This window comes from Mus pahari, chromosome 17 (genome assembly GCF_900095145.1).
Source record: "Mus pahari chromosome 17, PAHARI_EIJ_v1.1, whole genome shotgun sequence".
NCBI classification, from domain to species: Eukaryota; Metazoa; Chordata; class Mammalia; order Rodentia; family Muridae; genus Mus; species Mus pahari.
Genome location: NC_034606.1, coordinates 20,771,459 through 20,778,356, shown reverse-complemented (window position 1 = coordinate 20,778,356; position 6,898 = coordinate 20,771,459). Strand labels below are relative to the sequence as shown.

Below are 6,898 nucleotides of genomic sequence, written 5' to 3'. Positions count from 1 at the left end.
AAAAAAAAAAAAAAAAGCTTTGGCTGTTCTTGAACTCACTGTGTAGACCAGGCTGACTTTTTACCCGAGATTCACTTGCTTCTACCTCCTAAGTGCTGGGATCAAAGGCATATGCGCCCATTCTCTTCCTTTTGATTTTGAAGTTCTGGAACTTTAGAAGAAGAGCGGGTAGGAAGTTGCTGAAGGTTTTCTACCGTAGATGGGGCGACTTTCTGAGACAAAAGGGGATGAATTAAGGAAGTGGATAGAACATCCCAGCAGCCCCTCACCGTGTGCTAAAGATGCACGTATATCCCCCATGGCTATCACCGCAGCCATCAGCTTCCATGTGGTCCTGTTTATCGGATGTGTGTTTCCCATCTGACTAAGCAGAGGTTGAGGAAGGAAGGCAGCAGCAGGTTTTATTTACTTGCCTTGCTTCCTTTTCTATAAAACAGTTTCATCTTTCTTCCTTTTCTGTATCGCCACCCTCCCCCTTTCCCTTTGATCACAAACACACAGGCCTCCTGGCATGTAATTGGAGAACACAGTATTAAAGGCGGGATTTGTTGGTGGAAGCTTTACATATCTCCCACAAACTCTTTGGGCGACTTGAAAGTTTGGTGCCTAACTTTTAGTGTACTGTAGTATCATTATAAATGAACAAGAGCAACACCAAAACGCAAGCTCCCAGGGCGGTGGGGTAGGGAGTCTCACAGAAATAGCACCAAGATGCTCTGTAGGCTTGCTCGTTCTGACTGCTCTCTGTGGACTCTTGTACATTTGCTGGGTTAAATTCTGGCTGTTCTTGTTCCTGAAACATTTCTACCTGTCTTGCAATTTCTGCATCTAGACTGTTGGTGAGTATGTATTGTGCCCATGTGAGAAAGTCACTCCTGTAACCTAGCACATTAAAGAAAGAGGCCTTGTCCTGGTGAATGTGTGGCTGCCAGGGCTAGAAGGAGCTGTAGCTAGCAACATTACTTTGTTCAAGGCTGTTTGTAAGTGTCATACATGTATCATGGAAGGGTCTTCATGCAGGTGTTTTTGTGGAGGGAAACCGTATGTCCTTATTTACTGTTTGTTGGGCCTTAGCTAGGACTGACACTTGTGTGAAGCAGCACAACCCACCACTAACGGTTTTTAACCCATGGCTTCAAAAGGACAGCAGAAAATATTAGAGGAAAATCATGGCAGCTGCACTAGTTACCTTGACGTCAACTGAAGAGTGCCTGTCAGATCCAATTTGAGTCAGTGAGATTTATTCTGGCTCACAGTTTCAGTCCATCCTAAGAGGGAAGACATGGCAGAACACTCACTACCAGTTCGTGGTCGTGGCAAAAGCATGTGACAGAGGGGTAGCTTCAAGTGAAGCTGGAATCAGGACCCTGGCTATCTATCACCTTAAAAGGCCTGTTCATGGTAACTCACAGAAGATGCCAGCCAGATGCCCAACTCCTACAGGTTCTTCATCCTCCTAATACAGTACCAACAGCTAGGGAAGGCATTCAAAGGCCAGCCTGTGGGGAACATTTTCAGACTCAATTCATGGCAGTAGCCATGCCTTGGGTCTGTTCATGGCCTATGGGACCAATCCTTAAGGACATGAGAGACCTGAAATAATGTTACACTTTGTGAAACCATGTCCTTGGTTAGATTCTGGGATTTGTGTAAATACTAGTGTTTCTTTTTCTGCGTCTCTTGAATTTTGTCTCAGTTCTATCTCATGCACTTCTATCACAGCAAGGCAGGATGTTCTGGGTCTGAGTACTTCATATATAATGCATTCAGGCTCCTATTCAAAATATCCAGTGTCGGCTAAAGTAGAACCCTGTGAATAAAAATTGTGTGTGTGTGTGTGTGTGTGTGTGTGTGTGTGTGTGTGTGTGCATGTGTGTGTGTGTATGTATGTGCACATTCATTATATTTGGAGTAACTATGTTGACTTTCTGACTTTACATATGTATTGAGCCTTATAGAGCTAATATTCTATAGGCAGATATAAGGTGTTTCTGGTCCTGGTTATTTAAAGTAGAGATACAAGTCATTGATATTTTATATACTGAGTCACATGTAATATTGCAGCATTTCTCTGTCACTGTTTTATTGTCCTACACTACGAAATAAGCCAGATGTTTATGCAAAGCACATGTGAACGCTGCATATTCCAGTCATGAAACAGCCTGGAGTCTATTTGAGGTTAAAAAACTATTAAATTAGTCTTATGTGATGTTTTGCTACCAATATTTACATTGTTATACAATCAAGGCCTGCGTAAAATAAACAGGAGGAAAATCATGGTCTTCAAAACTGGTTTGCTGAAGTTATACTACTTCAAGGTAGGTGGCAAATTCTAGATCTATGTTGCATAATGGCTGCTGTTTTTTGGTCACAAATAGCTATAGTGGCAGACTTGCTATGCAATGAAAACTCATTTCCTTGTGACAATGACTCTGCAGATGAAGGAATGAACGGCATGGAAAATGGAGGCGTTCTCCACAGGCATTTCTGGCATCGTAGGCAGAAGGGGAAGAACTATACCAGTTACTTTCACCTTAGTCTTTAAACTATTGCTACAAAATACTTTGCATTTTTTAAAGCAAAGACTTGTGGTCACCTTTGCATAAAAAGTAACTCACATTATGTATGTTTGGCACTTTACATATCGTATGAAGTTAATTTATATAAAAAATGACAGTAATTTTTGCTCACTGGGTAGAGGAATCCCAAGTATTGTTGGGAGATCTCGGAGGCCTTCCTTTTGGAATCCTGAAATGTTTCCAGTCTCTTAGTTTTTGAAGACTCTAGGATGTTAAAGAAGGAAGGTGGCATGCTTGCTGTTCTCAGGATAGGTGTGTCTGTGCATGTGCTATGGCAAGCACTTGGAAAGTAACTAGCGCTGAAATTGCTTACGATTTACAGTTGAATTCAAGATCCTGATGATAGACACTAACTTTTACCTGTCCGTGTTCTTTGCTGATATTGAAGCTGAGCGTGGACCCTCTACTGTCCAGCTATCGCTATAGCTATAGCCATGGCTGCTTTGGGTGAACATTGAAGTTGGCATTGTATGGTCTTTGTTTCTCAATGATGTAACATTTCTGAAAGACGGAAGACATTGGGAGATTAAGTGGTAAGAGTTACAGAGGTCAGCAGGGCTGAGCTGAGATTTGACATGAGCTGGTGTTTTGTTTTTGGTTTTGGTTTTGTTTGTTTGATTGTTTTTTTTGTTTTTGTTTTTTGTTTTTTTGTTTTTTTATAAGAATGCAGCTGGGGGTTGTTAGGAGAGACTGTATCAGGCTGCAGCTGTTTCTGAAGTGCTGATAGATGCTTTGATGCAAACTCTTGTCTTCACTGGAGATTCCCAATGGAGACACCTTGGCACAACTCTGGCGGAGCTTAGGAAAAGGTGACCCTTCATTCCAATACAACCTTCAATAGAATAATACAGCAGGCAGCTTCTGACTGGAGATTACCCAAAAGACTAGGGAGGCAAATTACGAATTTGGGGCCGAGATTTGGGGTGGGCCACACACGCAACTTTACTTCATCAGTAAAGTAGGGTGATCCTGATGAGTCTAGTCTGTCTCAAAATTCTATTAGTCAGACCACATGTAGAGTTCCAAATATTTTTGTTTTTAAAACTTGTTTGTTAACTGATTACCAAGTAGACCTGTGATTGGTATCTGTGGAGACAGACTATCTAACACAGATTAAGCCTCTGTCTTCGTAGGGTTGCTGTTCCGTTGCAAGACTTAGCAAGCAGATAAACTCCAACAGAATGCTTTAATGGTGGAATTGGAAGCACAAGGTAGAGGCTGAAATGGCAGTGACTGACAATAGGTGCTCGTAAGGACACGGGAAAGGGAAAGGCATCGACTTTTTTTTTTTTTGTAGAGATTTTGTGGTAAGGTTTAAGGATATGTTATTGTGGGAGTGAATGTTTAAGCAAACAAAAAGAGAGAAGGATTTTCATGTGGCTCCAAGTCCATCTGCTAGAGTATGAATCAGGAAGCAGACTGGGGGAGAAGAAACACAAACTGGAGTCTGCATGACTAAACTCTGGAAGACAAAAAGAGTGAATTCTGGGGAAGTCCACACCACTTAAAAAGATTCGTCTCACGCTCTTTTGCCAAATGTGGTATCTGTAGGGGAACTCTGGCATACACTAAAATGCCAGAGACTCTACTATAAACACGGAGCTTGGGTGTGGAAGGAAGGCTGTGTCTGGAAGTCTGTATAGTAGGAGCTCAGCCTGGGAAGACATAGAATACACTAGATCCACACCAGGGAGTCAGAAGAAAGATCTAGGCAGACGCCTCACTTGCAAGGTGTCTGCCACCCAAGCAGAGAAGACCTGAGTTGCGATACCTAGCAGCCAAGTTAAGAAACTAGGCCTGGAATGCTTTTGTAACCCCAACCCGTACTCCCCACTCCCCACTGCACTGGTGGGGAGGAGATAGATTCGTCTCTAGACCTTACTGGCAGGCAGTCAATCAGTGAGCTCCAGATTCTGTGAGAGAATTTATCTTAAAAAACAAACCTGGTGTCAACCTTTGGACTCCATATGCACGTGCACACAAGCATGAACAGGTACATACTTAGGTTACAACACACACACACACACACACATACACTATAATCATGACAGCGGATGGATAAAGGGATGATAAAATGCTTTTGGACAGGTGAAAGTACTTCAAAAGTTCTGTGACATAGTAGGGTGACTATAATTGGGCAAATTTAATTAATTGTATATTTTACTACTACTAACATAAAATCTTGAGTGTCTCAACACACACACACACACATACACACACATACACACATGCAAAACATTCATATTTAAGCTGATTACTATCCCGATTAAACTGATCTGACCATTATACATATTATACTGGAATTGGGCCACATAAATACATACAACAATTTTGCTCATGAAAATTTTCTAAAAAGAATTTAAAATTAGGTATTTTAAAATGTCAACACTTTCCATAGATTAGAAATCAAAGTAGGGAAAAATTAAAAATGAAACCCGAAGAATGAGTTGCAGAAACAGAGCTTGTGGGCTGTCCTTGAGACAAATATCTTAGCATGTGTGAAGACTGAAAGTCAAGTCCATTTTGTGGTCTGAGTAGGAGCATTTTGTTAAAGAGAAGTGCACCGTGTGTTAAAGAGAAATACAAGGCGTGGTTCCCTCAAGACATCCAAGACTAACAGAACCAGGCTGTAACTGGACCTGTGATTCACAGACACGGCCGTTGTGATTCACAGACACAGTGATAAAGCAAAACCTACATCTTGATTCTGAATCTCAAAATTAATTTTTCTTACTGCAAAGATGATTTTTTCTTCTTTCTTGCATGAATTAGTAAGCTATAAAGAGAGCTAGGTAGATCTCTGGAGAGCCAGGTGGAGGTTCATTCAGGAGTTTGGAAAGTTTGATGCCATTATACTTTTATACTTTTATACTTTTTTCCTTAAGCTCAATAACAATTGGGGGGGGGGGAAGCAAATGAGATAGTGATATGTTAGTGTTCTGCCTGTGTTCTAGAAGCTGCAGTTGTGTCAATAGCTTGAGGCTGTGGAGTTGTTTTCTGAAGCAAACCTAATGTCTGTGTGCTTAGGTGAAGAATAGACAGAGATGGAGGGGGATGGGGTCAGGGGTGGTCCTGGGGAGACTCCTCAGGCTGCCCTATCAATCTTGTGTCTCATTGCCCTTTTCCTCATGTTCCTTCCATCTTGTTATAACTCTGCGACTGTGTTGTTTGTCAGGCACGTTTGTTGGTTGTTAATGAATTTCCAAGGGTGAGAGATGTAAACTGGTGTGTGTAGATTACACTGCTTTAATATTATTTGCCCTAGAAAGGTCTTTTTTTTTTTTTTTTTTTTCATGCTGGCATTTGCCTATCTGCAGCATGTCTTGTTGGTGTCACCTTCATTCTGTGTGAGTACCAGAGTCAGTCTGTGCTGCATGCTGATTATAGATGGCAGGCTTGTCGTTGGACTATGAGCTCTTTGAGGACAAGAGCCCTAAACCATTGTTGCTCAGGATCTCAGTTCTCCAGCCCAAGGCTGGCACAAAGAAGAATCTTCAACTTTCAATGGAGAGATATGCAAGAGATAAGAAGCGCCAGGATAGGGCCCGGGGAGGTAGCTCAATCAGCAAAATTGCCTCTGTAAAAGTGTGGGGACCTGGGTTTGCACCCCTGGCATCTAGGTAAAAAAATGGGCATGGCAGGACCTGCATGCAACCCCAGAACTGGGAGGGCAGACATGGGAACTCTTTAGGGCTCACTGGCCTGACATTCTAACCAAGTCAGTGAGTTCCAGGTTTAACAAGAGACCTTGTACTAAAAAATAAGGTGGAGAGAGACAGAAAGACAGAAACATGTGGTATTGACTTCTGGCTATGACAGGATGCATGCATGCAACTCCCCCCCCCCCACACACACATACAACATGAACACATACTTTAAAAAGGGTGATGGGGAAGAATATAAATTATCACTAGCAGAGAGGAAAGAAGTCGCATGTAACATATAGAATTGTTTACAACAGTCTTGGAGGAAGGAGGAGCAGGAGATTTAGATTATCTGTATCAGAGGTGCTCTAAGGAGGGGTGCCGCATGTGAAAAATGGCTGCTTCATTGCCGGCCTCCTGATGGAACGGATGAAGGAACAGGCTTCAGTGTGGGTCTGGAGAAATACACTGGTATCTTAGTCACTGTGCCATTGCTGAGAAGGGAAACCATGACCGAGGCAACCCTTATAAAAGAAACATTTAACTGAGGCTGGCTTGGTCCATTATCAACATCCTGGGGAGCATGGCAGCAGGCATGGCAGACATGGTGCTGGAGAAGTCGGTGAGAGCTAAATCCCGATCTATAGACAGGGGAGGGAGTGGGAGAGGGAGAGG

General features: G+C 42.4%; 1 protein-coding gene across 7 annotated transcripts in view; it reads left to right on the top strand.

Annotated features, from left to right (window-relative positions):
* Enpp2 (ectonucleotide pyrophosphatase/phosphodiesterase 2) overlaps nt 1-6,898 on the top strand; it is a 114,829-nt gene that overhangs the window by 94,862 nt on the left and 13,069 nt on the right. The window lies entirely within an intron of this gene.